Consider the following 18,742-nt stretch of genomic DNA (forward strand, 5'->3'; position numbering starts at 1 on the left):
AATTTATGCACATTTTTTGGACATTCATTTAAAACCTAATGCTACTCTTCAATTAGTGCATCAGATATCTTGAAACGTCTTTCTGAAATAGTTTCTTGTAAGAAATCGATTTTATTATCTGTAATATGAAGTAACGTAGAAAAAATTAAAGGAGAAACTGTACTACCTAACCTAAGCTCTAATGTATACATTTCAATGTTGCTTTTATTGTGAATGTCTAGCCCAGCTACAAGCGACTGTAAAAAAAGCTCAGATGACTGCAGTAAAGAAAAAAGGTAAAAGAACGGATCCGTAAAATTACAGGCCAATATCCCTAACTTCTGTTTGCTGCAGATTCCTTGAACATAGTCTCAGTTCGAATATAATAAAATTTCTTGAGACTGAGAAGCTTGTACGCACGAATGAGCGTAGTTTTAGAAGGCATCGCTTGTGTGAAACTCAGCTTGCCCTTTTCTCAATGATATACTGAGAACGATGGATGAACGGCAGCAGACAGATTCCATATTTCTAGATTTCGGGAAAGCATCTGACACGGTGCCCCACTGCAGGCTGCTAACGAAGGTACGAGCATATGGAATAAGTTCGCAGATATGTGAGTGGCTCGAAGACTCGTTAAATATCAGAACCCAGTGTGTTTTCCTCGACGGCGAGTGTTCATCAGACACAAGGGTGCCGTCAGAAGTGCCCCTGGGAAGTGTGATAGCATCACTGTTGCTCTCCATACACATAAATGATTTGGCTGACAGGTTGGACAGCAGTCTGCGTTGTTTGATGATGATGTCGTGGTATACGGTAAGGTGTCGAAGCTGAGTTACTGTAGGAACATACAAGACGACTTAGACAAAATTGTCAATTGGTGTGATGAATCGCAGCTAGCCCTAAATGTGGAAAAATATAAGTTAATGCGGATGAGTAGGAAGATCAAACATATAATGTTCGGATACAGTATTACTACTGTCTGTCACTAGTGACCTGTTTGACAGAGTCAAGCCGTTTAAATATCCGGTCGTAACGTAGCAAAGTGATAGTAGGTGGAACGATGATCATGACGATGATGTTTGGTTTGTGGGGCCTCAACTGCGCGGTCATCAACGCCCGTACAAAGACCCAATTTATACACAATCCAATCTAGCGACTGTCATGAATGATGTTGATGATGAAATGATGAGGACAACACGAACACCCAGTCCCCGGGCAGAGAAAATCCCCGATCCGGCAGGGAATCGAACCCGAGGTGGAACGAGCATGTCAGAACTGTGGTAAGGAAGACGAATGGTCGACTTCGGTTTATTGGAAAAATTTTAGGAAAGGAGACCGCGTATAAGACGCTGTTGCGACCTATTCTTGGATACTGCTCAAGTGTTCGGCATCCGTTGCAGGTAAGACTAAGGAAAACATTGAAGCAGTTCAGAGAAGGGCTGCTAGATTTGTTACCAGTGGGTTCGAACAATACGTAAGTGTTACGGAGATGCTTCGGGAACTCAAATAGGAATCACTGAGGGAAGGTGACGCTGTTCTCGAGGAAAATTTTGAGAACCGGCATTTAAAACTGACTGCGTAACGATTCTACTGCCGCCAACAAACATTGCGCGTAAGGACCACGAAGATAAGATACGATAAATCAGGGCTCATACGGAGGCATAGGGATAGCCTTTTTTCCCTCGCTCTATTTACGAGTGAAACAGGAAAAGAAATGACAAGTAGTGATACAGCCTACCTTCCACCACACACCGTACGGTGGCTTGTGGAGTATCTTTGTAGATGTAGCGTAGATATAGTGCATCTTTTTTCTTAAAAGCGTCTTCAATTTTTAATTTCAACCATAGGATACTGCTTTTTGTTGAACATATGGTATAATACAAGTATTAGATTTAATACTGACCGTAACATGTTTAGGTATTCCATTAGAACTGCTGAAGGCCTTGGGAGAGACAGCCATGACAAAACTCTTTCACCTGGTGAGAAAGATGTATGAGACAAGCGAAATACCTTCAGACTTCAAGATGAATATAACAATTCCAGAACCAAAGAAAGCAGGTGTTGATAGGTGTAAAAATTAACGAACTATAAGTTTAATAAGTCATGGCTGCAAAACACTAACACAGATTCTTTACAAACGAATGGAAAAACTGGTGGAAGCCGACCTCGGGGTAGATCAGTTTGGATTCCGTAGAAACATTGGAACACGTGAGGCAATACTGACCTTACGACTTATCTTAGAAGAAAGATTAAGGGAAGGCAAACCTACGTTTCTAGCATTTGTAGACTTAGAGAAAGCTTTTGACAATGTTGACTAGAATACTCTCTTTCAAATTCTGAAGATGGCAAGGGTAAAATACAGGGGGCGAAAGGCTATTTACAATTTGTACAGAAACCAGATGTCAGTTATAAGAGTCGAGGGGCATGAAAGGGAAGCAGTGTTTGGTAAGGGAGTGAGACAGGGTTGTAGCCTCTCGCCGATGTTATTCAATCTCTATATATTGAGCAAGCAGTAAAGGAAACAAAAGAAAAATTCGGAGTAGGTATTAAAATCCACGGAGAAGAAATAACAACTTTGAGGTTCGCCGATGACATTGTAATTCTATCAGAGACAGCAAAGGACTTGGAAGAGCAGTTGAACGGAATGGGCAGTGTCTTGAAAGGAGGATATAAGATGAACATCAACAAAAGCGAAACGAGGATAATGGAATGTAGTCGAATTAAATCAGGTGATGCAGAGGGTATTAGATTAAATGTGTTTTGCTATTTGGGGAGCAAAGTAACTGATCATGGTCGAAGCAGAGATGATATAAAATGTAGACTCGTTATGGCAAGTAAAGCGTTTCCAAAGAAGAGAAATTTGTTAACAACGAGTATAGATTTAAGTGTGAGGAAGTCTGTCTGAAAGTATTGGTAAGGAGTGTAGTCATGTATGGAAATGAAAAATGGACGATAAACAGTGTAGACAAGAAGAGAATAGAAGCTTTCCAAATGTGGTGCTACAGAAGAACGCTGAAGATTAGATGGGTGCATCACGTAAATAAAAAGGAGGTACTGGGTAGAATTGGGGGGAACAGGAATTTGTGGCACAACTTGACTAGAAGAAGGAATCGGTTGGTGGGACACGTTCTGAGTCATCATGGGGTCACCAATTTAGTATTGGAGGGAAGCGTGGATGTTAAAAACCGTAGAGGGAGACGAGATGAATACACTAAGCAGATACAGAAGTACTTATTCGGAGATGAAGAGGCTTGCACAGGATAGAGTAGTATGGAGAGCTGCATCAAACTAGTCTCTGGACTGAATACAACAACAACAACAGTATGATTAGCCAAACACCGTTTGCTGAAATGAGACCGCCGATAAGTCTAGATACGACTCTGACAGGTGACATGTACGTAAGCGTCCTGTCGTCCTGTCGATCACCTGCATCCATTCATGCCCATTGTGCATTCCGACGAATTTGGGCAGTTCCAGCAGGACAATGCGACACCCTACAAGTCCTGAATTTCTCCGAAGTGGTTCCGGGAACGCTCTTCTGAGTTTAAAAACTTTCGCTGGCCACCAAACTCCCCAGATATGAACATTACTGAGCAAATTTGGGATGCCTTGCAACGTGCTGTTCAGAAGACGTCTAGACCCCTTCGTACTCTTACGGATTTATGGACAGTTCTGCAGGATTCATGGTGTCAGTTCCCTCCCATGCTACGTCAGACATTAGTCGAGTCCATGCCAGTTCGTGTTGCTGCACTTCTGTGTACCCGCGGGGGCCCTGCAGGACATTAGGCAGGTGTGCCAGTATCTTTGGCTCGTCTGTGTATTACTATTGATTTGCAGCGCTAAATTGTAGACCGAAACTGGTTGCCAAACAAAATAAACATTTGTAGCGACCGAGACTGTTTTACTCACTGTTACGCTCGCAGATTCTTGTGCATTTATTGTGGTGTTACGAGGCATATAATGAACGAGCGAAGCACACCTGACAGTCTCAAAAGATGCTTGCGGTAACCTTCGCTGCCGAATGTGTGATCTTTACCTCATCACCAGTGAAAAGCCGTTTGAAGAGAGCATGATACATTTCCTAAACATTCTGGCCGAATCCACCGATTGCTGCTTGTGGACGTCACTCAGCAAACGTGGCGCCCCCCTTCCAGGGGTGCCAGGGATTAAGCCAAGTTTGAAAGAGAAGTAATAACATTTACACTTAAAAAACAGCGATTAGCACAGAACTTAAGAACTAAGAGAAAAATGCATGTGACTGAGACGTAAACTATAAAATAACATGTCGTTCAAGATATAACGAAAGGAGCAGTTGTGCACTTATAGACCTACACTTCTTTACAGGCAACATTAGAAGTAGCGAGCTAAATATCCAGGGAGAATACATACCCACAAATTTGCTGTTACGGAACTCACTTACGTTAGTTGCTATTGATTACATAGTACCTTATAGGAAAAGCATAATCAGAGAAACAAAACTGTAAACATAAATCGTACAATATGCAGGAGATAAGCTAAGTAAATAAGAAAACAAACCAACAGGCATACAACGTAATTACATGAACTTTAACAAAATAATTGAGGTAAGTACTGTATGTTTAATAAGGAATATGTGGAAATAAATTAAATTCCATTGCTGGATAATACTAGAAATTAGAGAGAGTGTGAAAGATTTCTAGATTCAACTGTAGGCATTAATTAGTTAATCTACGTTAGTGGTGGCATATCATACATGGAGTGAAACTAGGAAGTGAATGAAAGTGTATTAGAGTAATATGAGTTTATTTATATTAATCTGCAGAAATACATAGGGCGGTGGTGCCAGTGTGAGAACCCCACAGGTAATATATGAGTATAAATGGAGATTTATGTGGAAGGTTTGTAATGAATAGTTATATGAGTACACGGCGATGAATATGAAGATGAATATTACAGGGGTATCTAGGAAAGGACTACGAAATCGACGTAAAAAAATAGGTTATGTAGTTTTAAGTCTTAGAATGAATGATTGTATGAGTGTGAAAGCGAAGTACGATACATGTAAGATAAATATTTGTGAAAACGAACATCTTGAAGAAGCAGTGAAGAGTAAAGAAGAGACAGTGAAGTCAATAGTACGAAGGAACACGGTACATTTAATGTACACCACAGCACAGTAATTTGCTAGACATACATCAGAATGAAAAACAACTTAGTATGAAAACTAGTTCCTTAGCGACTAACTGTTACAGCTTGAACAAACATAAGGTGAATATGAATGAAAATATGATATACAGATCGTACAATGGATGAACACAAAATGCAGTGAAACAATATTATCTACACTGAGCTCTTGACACTCGCAGAAGCGAAAGCAGTACATTTAGCATAAGCACCTTCTTCTATAGCGGGAATGGATTATGAGTGAAGTTATACAAGACAAAAATACAGATAAGTTACCGGTCGCACGTTACAAAGGTAAACATATATATGTCATCGCACCAAAAAGGCAGATATACAGCTTGAAATATGTGTATGTGAATATGAAATATTGCGAAAATTAACAAGCAGCGATGAAGTCAGGATTGTCAAGGGATAAAATATTCCCCATACTCGCTCACAAACGAGCACTTGTAAATATTCTTCGTAGTATGAAGGTTTGTCAAATGCCAAGGATAGAATAAGTATACTCACGACGCATTACAAGTAGCAATCCTAGAAGTAGCTTGATCTCTGAAGCACACGCTAGCAAATCCTTTTTTTTTTTTTTTTTCCACGTGGTGAGTAGTGCTGAAACGTACTTTCTATGTGTAGCCGTGAAGGTAAAAATGCGCAGGTGGTCGGTCCTGCAAGATAAGAATGTAAAAGGAGCAGTTTGCAAGATGAGGTAATGTGGTGTGACGTACCAGAGACAGATGGTTTTTTCGGTACGGGTATCGTGCAAAAGACCGCGTACATTACGGTCCTTCTCCGTAGTTGGCTGCTGCGTTCAAAAATTGCGCGCCAAAATAATAATTTCTGTTATTAACATTAGAAAAAGTAAACAATGAATTTTTATTTGGATTTCAAATTAAAGCATGTCTCAACAGCGTGCTAAATGAAAAGGTAGACGAAGCACTTCGGTAATCTTCGGATCGCGCCTAACTCGATGGCGGGCGAAGTGGTTCGACTGTGAGATGAGAGCTGATTCGGCAGTGACGGAGAACGTACTTGTTGTCTGCCGCGGTCGGTGTCATTTAAGACCTTATTAGCAGTATATGATCTGTAAATGTGAGAGCTGGTTGAACAGCCTCGGAGCACAGACATGTTGTCTGGCACGGTCGTTGTCAGTTCAAATGGTTCAAATGGCTCTGAGCACTATGGGACTTAACTTCTGAGGTCATCAGTCCCCTAGAACTTAGAACTACTTAAACCTAACCAACCTAAGAACATCACACATGTGCATGCCCGAGGCAGGATTCGAACCTGCGACCGTAGCGGTCGCGCAGTTCCAGACTGTAGCGTCTAGAACCGCTCGGCCACCCCGGCCGGCGGTCGTTGTCAGTGAAGACTTTATTAGCAATATCTGGTTATTTGGGCATATAGAAGAGAATGGTGTGATAGTACTTACGGAAATACCCAGTTCATTATTTTGCTGACGAGTGGAAATTATTTGTGACTACATTAGAATGTAATCATGCAATTTCTCGTGTTCTGTTAATAAAAAGTGAATGGCATCCCGCACAAACAGACTAATTAGAAATTTAATTATATCTAAATATCAGATCCTCGCTAAGAGCTTGTTACGGTCTCAAGATAACGGATTCACGACCTAAGTGCTGCTTTTTGCGCAGGGGTCAACAACTATAGAAGATTGCAAGTTGGTGAACATTAACCAGAACATATGCATCCACTCAGCGCGGTGGAAGCAAACAGGCTCCTCGCGTGTACTGTAGTCTTACAAGGGGAGTGCCAGGGTTGGGAAATGAAGTTCGGAGTGGGACGGCGCGTGTTTGCAGCACTACCGCACAGTGTTACAATGCCACAGTCATACGGACAGATGGCCAGCCATTCACGAGAAAAACGCTCCGAAACTTTCAGTCCTGCAGTATACAATACCCATGCGTCCGCTCTCTGAGCCGAATGGCGCGGTGGCCGATGCAATATTGGTAACAATTCGTGCTTCGTATTTTCAAAGTATCTATTTGTTTTACCTCATTGAAAAAAAAAATACAATGACGTTCAAATTGAAAACTTTTGTTCTTTCAACATTTTCAACTTTTCCAACCAAATTATTTCCTTCAAATATTCGTTCGTATTGTATACTGACAATATTTCATTTCTATCATGTATATTATACATAACATCCGTCGAACAGGAGCGTACGGCTTCTATCCGACAGCTTCTATCAGACTAGTTCGGCTTCTATCCGACTAGTTCAGGTACACGATCGACTTCAATGTTGAAAACGATTTACTAGCGTCAAAAGGTTCGTCGTCAATTCCACACGAAGCTATGCTGATGGCACAGAAGTTGTACAACACAGTGATAGATTTCTTGAGTGAAAACACTATCATGGTTGATGAAGAGTTGCTTCATGAGAATGAAAGTGGTGAAGATGTAGAATTCGAAGAGGTTACAATAGACGATTCTTCGGAAGAGTATGAACCCCCACAGAAAAATATCCAAAGAGCTTTAGTATATTCCGCTAGAATACAAAATACAATGCGTCAACATTGCGAAAGCACATCCTCGGTGGAGTCTGCAGGCGCTGAAAAGTAAATGATGTCATCGAAAAAAAGGAATATTTATCACGACGGGAAGACGAAATTAAAAGGGTGGATCTGTATTTGACAAATACACAGCGATAGATTGGTGGACTTACGATCGCTGTGTCGAAGCTAGGCACAATTACCAGCAAGTTACCACTCGAAATCTGCATCAATGGCCTTTAGCAGCGACCGCACAATATGAAAACTTTGAATTTAAAGCTTCTTGTCGATGGGTGGCGAGATTTAAACAACGGCTCAGAATTCCACAACGGAAAGTAACAAAATTCGTATCACGAAAGGAAACAGTGACGTTGGAAGAAACCTTGGCTGTTGCAGGAACTTTCTGGCTACAAACTCGAGATTTAATACCCACTTTTGTCGAGAACTATATTATCAACACGGATCAAACAGGTATGTGACACAAAATGAAACCACATTCTATAAATGGTATTTCAAACAACGAATACCCTATTGAATAATTCTCTTATATAATCATGTAATTGTACAATCGTTTCGGTCATTTAATATCGTGCTGTTTCATTTGCTTCCAGGATGTCAGTACCAGTCTACTTTCAACCTGACTCTCACCCACAAAGGAAGCAAACCGTACTTGTGAAGAGCGTGGACATGAAGAAAGTTACGCATTCATATACAACACAATATGCTATTACCTTTTCTGGACGTGTCCTGCCGAGTGTTTTCGTATGCCTGCAGGAGACAACAGGTGCATTTGGTACCCGAATTGAGAAGACGATCGATGAATACGCCAAAACATATTATGACGTCATCAAAATCTGGAAAGCTGATCACAAGCACGTACAACAAGTTTCTTAAAACATCTTTGAAGCCCTATGTTGGGACAAAAGGTTTCTCCTCGTCGTCGACTCCTGGGGAGGGCAAACACAACCAGAACTGTATAACGAGGTTTTCCAGGACGACGAACAACATCCCACCTGTACCCTCAAAGTTATTCCACCGAAATGTACACCAATAGTGCAGCCCTGTGATGTTTATTTTTACAGACAGGTGAAAAATTTCATTAAATACTTGCAAAATTGCGCCACGTTAATTGAACAAGAACGAGAGATTAATTCACGAGAAGATTGTATTAAAATTCACTCGATCGTTCACCATCAGTTATCATCTCCTGTTTTTCACAATATGATCCAATACGCATGGTTCGCGTCGAAACTAACCGCAGAAGGACACATCTTTATAAATGTTAACGAGGTCTGCTTTTCAACAGACATCCTCAAAACACGCGGCTCGTGTAAAAAAATTTTCATTTATTCGATGCGCAAATTGTTTAAACATCTTTTGTTTCGAGTGTTTTATGACGAATATCATTCTGGCTCTTGTGTAATTTCGGAATCCAGCGAATAAACATATCATTATTCATAGTCTTCACAATATGAATATTATTCTCCCATGCACACAGTTTTCAATATACAATACGAACGAAAATTTGAACGAAATAATTTGGTTGGAAAAGTTGAAAATGTTGAAAGAACAAAAGTTTTCAATTTAAACGTCACTGTATTTTTCAATAAGGAAAAACAATTAGATGCTTGGAAAATACCAAGCACGAATTGTTACCAATATTGCATCGGCCACCGCGCCATTCGGTTCAGTGAGCGGACGCATGGGTATTATATACTGTACACCTGAAAGTTTCGGAGCGTTTTTCTCGTGAATGGCTGGCCATCTGTCCGTATGTCTGGGGCATTGTAACTCTATGGGGTAGAGCTGCAAACACGCGCCGTCGCACTCCGAACTTCATTTCCCAACCCTGGCACTCCCCTTGTTAGTACAAATGAGGTCAGTGTCACGACATCTATGGTAACACAGAGGAGGTATGACGAAGAGAAGTTGTTGAGGGAAGGGGTTTATCATACTCACGTATATACCTCACTGAGGGACAGTATGAAGTGACAAATTGTGGGTTAAGCAGTAGGTTATCACATTTTATTCGACAGGAAGTATTGGTTTTGCAGGGTACTTCGTGGATTCGTGAAGAAGACCAAAAACTATATAAAACATAACATGCGTCTAAGAGCAAAAGCTCTACAGAAAAACATCAGCATACGATTTTGTCATGGCAATCGAAACACAGATTGACTAACACACCGACCCTCTTTAATCCTCAGGCGTGATTAGATCCGGGTCCAACCCGTCTCCCTGAATCTTGGAAGTGGCGCGTTAACGCACTCGACTAACCGGGTGGGTCATAACCGTTGATTTTACGTACAACAATAAGAATAAAAACTGCACTAAAATTTCAATTGTTTTCTCTTTACTTTTGCACTATTTTCCGCTCCAATGTAAATTCCTAAAAAACCTGGTTTTCAAAGTAATCAGTGATTCCTTGAGGTCATTAAGTTTCCTGTCCAGGCACTTTTTGTGTGAAATAAGAGAAAGGTCGTTATGGGATAATTCAGGTGAATATGAAAAATTAGACATAAATTCGATGTTTGGTGAGCTGCGTGACAGCTGGCACTGTAAAGATGACAAATTATGGACGTTTTCGATTGTTTTTCTCGATTTCATCAATGATTTGTGGCAAACAAAGTTTTGTATACCAATCATCATTAGCTGTGCTTGGAACTTCTGAAGCCTGTGTCACGATATGTAAAATACAATAAAAAAACACCATTTTCATCGCACTGGTTCGCAAACGAACCACTTTTGGTTTGGGTTCATATTGGGACACTCAAATAGTTTATGGCTGCATTGCTTCCAACTTTACTGATATAATCCAAGTTTATTCGCCTAGAACGATGTTTTATACTGATTTTGCATTTCTTCGATTGAATGTTTAGAGTATTTCCTTATGAAAGCCTTTTTATGATCTTCAGTCAAATTGTGCAGAATGCACTGCAACAGGACTGTTCCACATCTAAGGTTCTGCGCAGTATCCAGTGTACTGAAGTCTTCGACATACTTTACGATTCCTCTACCTCAATGTAAGCCATATGTCGATCCCCGTCACGCTTCACTCAACATTGATGGATGTTTGAACAATAATTGATTTGGGTCAGCTTCACAAAATTCATCACTGTCAGAAGTACGACCATGACGAAATTCTGTAAACCAATTATAAACAGTATTTTCGGAAAGTGATTGATTTCGAAGTGTTGAGCGAAGTGACTGCAGACACTGTTGTTGATTTAGATTCTTACGAAGATCGTAAACAATTATCCAAGGAAAACCATCATGTCAAACTTGCATTTTTCTACAATTCTGTCCCTTAAAACGCTGAATGTAAAGAAAATGATCGGCTGTTTTGTTTAAAACTTGACACTGCGGATATAAACGTATTTCTTTTCTTATTAAAGCACTAGTTCAACGCCCGTTGCTTCGCTCGTGTAGACAATATGGTCTGGACAGATTTTTCTCTTTATTTGTTTTTTATTACTTTTTTCTTTAATAGGATTTTTATGTTGTTCATAAATTGCAACATCTTATACACTTTTCACGCTAATTAAGGCCATAAAAGCATGATATTTTGGTTACATATCCATAAAAACTCTCATCCCTAACACGTATTTTTTTCAGAAATCAAAAACCAATTTTCATAGATTTAGCTTTGAATATGTTTTAATATAAGGAAATATTTTCACAAAAACTTTTAGCTCCTATTTCATCTCCTTACGTGTTGAACTTCCAAAAACACTGAAATACTTATTTTATTCTAACCAAGAAGCCAAATACAAATTTTCTTTGATTCAGCGTTAAAAATACTTTCATACTGAATTTTTTCATGAAATTCTTCATCGATTATTTCATCCGATAAAGGGTTGAATTTCCAAAACCACTGAAACGCATACTTTTTTATTTCTAACTGAGAAGCTAAATACAAATTTTCTAAGATTTAACGTTAAATATTTTCAGGAACATTTTCGGCCCCTATTTCGCACGCTTAGCGGCCGAGTTTCCCAAATAGTGAAACAAACTTTTTACTGCAAATACGCTTCTCGGGTTTGCCGCCGGATCGTATTGTGTAAATCGTACAATATTTCTTCGATGCAACTGCTCGACATCATCAGGTGGTGGTAGCTGCTGCTGTCACTGCTGCAAGGCGCGACTGATGATAATCGCGCGGCGGCGTCGGAATTTATCATGACGGGAGCAGGCAATACGCGTGCGCGAGAAGACGCTATCGTTCTTGCCCTATTTTGGCGGCATGTCTTCGAGAATAGAAAGAATCCTCAAAAAGCACGACGTCAAGTGTGTTTTTCGGCAACCAGCAAAATTGAGGAATTTATTGTGCTCTGTCAAAGACGACCTTGGCCTCAGAAAACGTGGCGTGTACAAAATCCCATGCCAATGTGGAAAATCTTATATTGGACAGACTTGCCGAACCGTGCAAGAACGCTGCGTCGAACATCATCGCCATACACGCCTGGGGCAACCTGATAAATCAGCGGTAGCGGAACATTGCCTGGACACGGGACTTCGTATGCTTTACGAACAGACGGAAATTTTATCCCCAGCGTCATCTTTCTGGGACTGTGTTATTAAGGACGGCGGACAATCTAATCAACAGGGATGCAGGTTTTCAACTAAGCGCCGCCTGGAATCCAGCACTGGGTGCCATCAAATCAAAAACAGGGAAAATAAGAACTTCCGTTTCCTCAAGTGACACAACGCGTAGCTGAGATTTAGTTCAAACTTTATCCGCAGGAGCGTCCGGCAGCACAGTTATTGCCCAAAGCGCACGCGTGGATGGCCTTTCTGCAGCTCCCAGTAGGGGGCACCAGGAGCGCCGCTTTCTCCAACTATGAGCGTCTTCTCGCGCACGCGTATTGCCTGCTCCCGTCATGATAAATTCCGACGCCGCCGCGCGATTGTCATCAGTCGCGCCTTGCAGCAGTGACAGCAGCAGCTACCACCACCTGATGATGTCGAGCAGTTGCATCGAAGAAATATCGTACGATTTACACAATACGATCCGGCGGCAATCCCGAGAAGCGTATTTGCAACAGATCCGTCGGGAAAGCATGAAAAGTCACAAACTTTTTATTTCTAACCGAGGAATCAAATACCAGTTTCTTAGATTTAGCTTTAAAATGCTTTAGTAGTTCATTAATGATTAATGTTCAAAAAAAAATTTCACTCACTATTTTACCACATCAGTGGTGAATTTCCAAAAATGCTGGAATACATACTTTTTTATTCCTGGCTGAGGAACCAAATACCAGGTTTCGCAATTCTAGTTTGAAAATTGCTTTCATAGTGATATATTTTCTAATAGCCTTTTGTATCCTATTTCATCACCTTAGGAGTAGAATTTCCAACAATTCCTTCTTAAATGATGCCTACAGTATAAGATCTACACCGTCTCCATATTTCAAGTTTCTATGTTTATCTCTTTGGACTTGGCGAAGATGAGTCGGGCAGGACATTGCCTTTAATATATGTAGATAATCGATTCACACATTATTCAGGGATCGTAAAAAGCTAATGCTGCCTGCCGAACTGGTCTTTCGTCTTCTGCTACTGTGGAAACGGTGGACTAAACGACTTACAGCGCAACAAAAACAGGTATTCAGTAAAGAAGTATAATTCTGTCGCTTTAAAAAGAACTGTCAATTTGTTTCTCCTTGTCACATGTAAAAACGATATCCGTGGCATTTATATTAGAAATTTCGGAGAAATCAGATTAACTGTACTAATACGTATAATAGGAATATGACAACTTATCCTTAAAATCAATTCAGTTATAAACGGGAAAAACTGTAACAGTCATCTTCACTTGACATAACATGTAATAACGCACACCGAGGTGTCAAAAGTCGTGGGATAACGATATTCACACACAGAAATGGAAGTAGTATCGAGTACACAAGGTAGAAAAGGGCAGTTCATTGGAGGAGATGCCATTTGTACTCAGGTGATTTATGTGAAAAGGTTTCGACTTGATTAACGCCGCACGACGGAAATTAACAGACTTTGAACGCGGAATGCTTGTTGGAGCAATAAGTATGGTGCATTCCATTTCGGAGATTATTAGAGTATTCAACATTCCGAGATCCACAGTGTCATGGGTGTGACGAGAATACCGCATTTCAGGCATTACCTCTCGCCATGGACAACGCAGTGGCCGACGGCCTTCACTAAACGACCGAGAGCAGCAGCATTTGCGTAGATTTGTTAGTGCCAACAGACAAGCAACACTGCATGCAGTAAGTGCAGAAATCAATGTCAGACGAGCAACTAACGTATCCCTTAGGACAGTGCTACGAAATTTGGCGTTAATGGGCTCTGTCAGTAGACTACCAAAGCGAGTGCCTCTGCTAAGAGCAAGGCATCGCATGCAGTCCATCTCCAGGGTTCGTGATCATATCGGTTGGAACCTAGACGACTGGAAAACCGTGGCTACGTCATATGAGTCCAGATTTCAGTTGGTCTGATGGTAGAGTTCGAGTGTGGCGTCGACACCACGACGCCACGGACCCAACTTGTCAACAAAGCACTGTGCAAGCTGGTTGTGGCTCCATAATGGTGTTGGTTTTATTCACGTTGAATGTACTGGGTTCTCTGGTACAACTGACCGATCATTGACTGGAAATGATTATGTTCGGCTACTTGGAGACCTTTTTGAGCCATTCAAGGAATTCATGTACCCAAACGAAGAAATTATTATGGATGACAATGCGCCGTCACAGTGCCACGATTGTCCGCAATTTGTTTGAAGAACATTCTGGATAATTCGAGCGAATGATCTGGCCACCCAAATCGGCCGACGTGAATCCCATCGAACATTTATGGGACATGATAGAGAGTTCAGTTCGCGTACAAAATCCTGCGTTGGCACCAGTTTCACAATTAGCATGGCCCAATATATCCAGAGGGGTCTTCCTACGACTTTAGTCCATGCGACGTCGAGTTGCTGCACTACACCAGGCAAAAGAAGGTACGACACGTGAGTAAGGAGTGTCTTATGACTTATGTCACCTCAGTGTAAACTACCCTTGATACCCTGTGTCACGTGACTTACATGTTTGTTTCAGTATAGTGACGTCATGTGGAGTCTATGTTATCTATGGTCTACGGCGTCATCTAATGATTCGTTGTTAAACCTTGGAAGATTACTGGCACAACAAGATGTCCCCTGCCATATTTTCTACGAATCTCCACTGGACAAACACATTAGAAGTTCACTCCCGCTAGTTCACTTAGAATAATTTGTTAGACCTACCCCGTCAGTACAAAAAATCTTCGGGCCTGTATTAATAAAAAAAAAATACACTAATGGCCATTAAAATTGCTACACCAAGCAGAAATGCAGATGATGAACGGGTAATCATTGGACAAATAGATTATACTAGAACTGACATGTGATTACATTTTCACGCAATTTGCGTGCATAGACCCTGAGAAATCAGTACCCAGAACACCCACCTCTGGCCGTAATAACGGCCTTGATACGCCTGGGCATTGAGTCAAACAGAGCTTGGATGGCGTGTACAGGTACAGCTGCCCATGCAGCTTCAACACGATACCACAGTTCATCAAGAGTAGTGACTGGCACATTGTGACGAGCCAGTAGCTCGGCCACCATTAACGAGACGTTTTCAGTTGGTGAGAGATCTGGAGAATATGCTGACCAGAGCAGCAGTCGAACATTTTCTGTATCCAGAAAGGCCCGTACAGGATCTGCAACATGCGGTCGTGCATTATACTGCTGAAATGTAGGGTTTCGTAGGGATCGGATGAAGGGTAGAGCCATGGGTCGTAACACATCTGAAATGTAACGTCCACTGTTCAAAGTGCCGTCAATGCGAACAAGAGGTGACCGAGACGTGTAACCAATGACACCCCATACCATCACGCCGGGTGATATGCCAGTATGGCGATGACGAATACACGCTTCCAATGTGCGTTCACCGCGATGTCGCCAAACACAGATGCGACCATCATGATGCTGTAAACAGAACCTGGATTCATCCGAAAAAATGACGTTTTGCCATTCGTGTACCCAGGTTCGTCGTTAAGTACACCGTCGCAGGCGCTCCTGTCTGTGATGAATCGTCAAGAGTAACCGCAGCCACGGTCTCCGAGCTGATAGTCTATGCTGCTGCAAACGTCGTCGAACTGTTCATGCTGGTGGTTGTTGTCCTGCAAACGTCCCCATCTGTTGACTCAGGGATCGAGACGTGGCTGCACGATCCGTTACAGCCATGCGGATAAGATGACTGTCATCTCGACTGCTAGTGATACGAGGCCGTTGGGATCCAGCACGGCGTTCCGTATTACACTCCTGAACCCACCGATTCCGTAGTCTGCTAACAGTCATTGGATCTCGACCAACGCGAGCAGCAATGTCGCGATACGATAAACCGCAATCGCGATAGGCTACAATCTGACCTTTATCAAAGTAGTAAACATATGGTACGCATTTCTCCTCGTTACACGAGGCATCACAACAACGTTTCACCAGGCAGCGCCGGTCAACTGCTGTTTGTGTATGAGAAATCGGTTGGAAACTTTCCTCATGTCAGCACGTTGCAGGTGTCGCCACCGGCGCCAACGTTGTGTGAATGCTCTGAAAAGCTAATCATTTGCATATCAGAGCATCTTCTTCCTGTCTGTTAAATGTCGCGTCTGTAGCACGTCATCTTCGTGGTGTAGCAATTTTAATGGCCAGTAGTGTAGTTAAACGTTAAGATGATGGTTCCGGTAGTTCAGCTGTTCTACGTAGATTCACCTCAGTTGAGTACTACACACAAAACATTTACACTATGTAAAAATGTCAGGAAAGTTCTTTGGAATATTGTTCCGCTCGCGTGTCGCGTTGTCTTGAATGTCCGTTATGTCGTAAAAGCGTTGACCCTTCACGTGAATTTATCGAATCTGTCGTTTTGTTCACATCGATAATATTAAGTCTCGTCACCTGCATAATGTTTTCGAAAGAAGAATTGTCCGCATTTGAAATGCCAGTGAAGTTGCAACAGAATTCCACGATTGGTGTTTCCGTTCGTGAGTCAAGGTGTGCAGGACTGCCTTGCACAAACATTTCTCGTCTTCAAATCTTTCTGGAGAATGTCTTGAACTCTTGATTTAGAGATGTTCCCCCGTTGCGGTTTGTGACACAACAAAATTGACATAACCTCTGACACACGTCCTCTACTAAACACTGCCTGTTTGCAAGTGACTGGTCGTACGCACATCTGTTGTTTACAGTTGTTATTTCATACTGACACCGCAGTTGCTGCACAGACGTCGTGAATACACCAAAAATAAAATCAGACCTTTTCAGACGTATGGTGTATCACCCTGGGAAATGAGGGAAGCAACTCAGTTGTTGCGATCTCACAACATTTGTATAGTGTCTCTTTCTCTAGACGTCGAGATGATCTGCTACGTAGGATGCGAGTGAGTAGAATAAGTGACAACAGATGTCTGACAAGTGATGTATGGGGCATAATATCTGTAATGGCTGTTCAGTAGGGGCCACGCAAGTCAGTTCTCACTACAAAGTACATGGCTGATGTCAGCAGAACCCGCTCCTTCAACGCCGTCGCCCAACATGACCCAAGCTGCAAGCTACGCTAGTGAAATTACGTGTTCGTACGGCCTGATCGGAGGGAGTGGGCGTATCTCACCATAGCCTGACAGGTGCCCCAGCGGGGCGACGCAGCGTAGGCGCTCAGCGGCGGCCGGGCAGGCAGTAATGGAGGTTACGGCTATGGCCGCAGAAATGGCCTGTAATAAATACAGATATGGACAGATATAACGAGGCGAGAAGGGATCCTCCGAAACAGAAAGCAGAAGTTCACTTGAAGGCAAGTCCTTTGGTACCTGTGACGCTTGTACTTCGTGTACTACACGCACGCAAAATGTATCAAATTTACCAATTTTGTAAATTAATAAGAATTTATAAAATAACACTATAAAGCATACAAGGGCTCAAATTAAAACCCAGAGGACTGCTTTCATTCGATCGCCGCAACACCTACGCAAATTCACACACACTCTCCAGAGGCCGATGATTAAATTTTTTAGTTATAAACATTACGGTACATATCCATCAAGAGGTTACATACCATCAAGAGGTTAAGACCACATAGTTGTGTACCTCCAAGACTGTATGGCCTTCCAAAGATTCATAAAGAGGGTCTTCCTCTGCGTCCAATAGTGAACAACATTGGAGCTCCTACATATGATTTAGCTAAACATCTCGCTTCCTTATTGAGACTTTTCGTAGGCAAGTGCTCACATCACATACGAAACTCAGCTGATTTTATCAATAGACTGGGGGCTCTTCGTCTTAGCAGTATCGACCTTCTAGTAAGTTTTGATGTGGTCTCACTTTTTTACAAAAGTTCCTCTTGCATATTCTTTGACACTGATTGGGAACATGTTTCCCGTTGATATCACTGCTTTGTTCAGGCACGCTCTTTCCTCAACTTGTTGTTTGTTGTTGTGGTCATCAGTCCTGAGACTGGTTTGATGCAGCTCTCCATGCTACTCTATCCTGTGCAAGCTTCTTCATCTCCCAGTATCTACTGCAACCTACATCCTTCTGAATCTGCTTAGTGTATTCATCTCTTGGTCTCCCTCTACGATTTTTACCCTCCACACTGCCCTCCAATGCTAAATTTGTGATCACTTGATGCCTCAAAACATGTCCTACCAACCGATCCCTTCTTCTAGTCAAGTTGTGCCACAAACTTCTCTTCTCCCCAATCCTATTCAATACCTCCTCATTAGTTACGTGATCTACCCACCTTATCTTCAGCATTCTTCTGTAGCACCACATTTCGAAAGCTTCTATTCTCTTCTTGTCCAAACTAGTTATCGTCCATGTTTCACTTCCATACATGGCTACACTCCATACAAATACTTTCAGAAACGACTTCCTGACACTTCAATCTATACTCGATGTTAACAAATTCCTCTTCTTGAGAAACGCTTTCCTTGCCATTGCCAGTCTACATTTTATATCCTCTCTACTTCGACCATCATCGGTTATTTTACTCCCTAAATAGCAAAACTCCTTTACTACATTAAGTGTCTCATTTCCTAAT

This window comes from Schistocerca cancellata, chromosome 3 (genome assembly GCF_023864275.1).
Source record: "Schistocerca cancellata isolate TAMUIC-IGC-003103 chromosome 3, iqSchCanc2.1, whole genome shotgun sequence".
In the NCBI taxonomy this organism is placed as follows: Eukaryota; Metazoa; Arthropoda; class Insecta; order Orthoptera; family Acrididae; genus Schistocerca; species Schistocerca cancellata.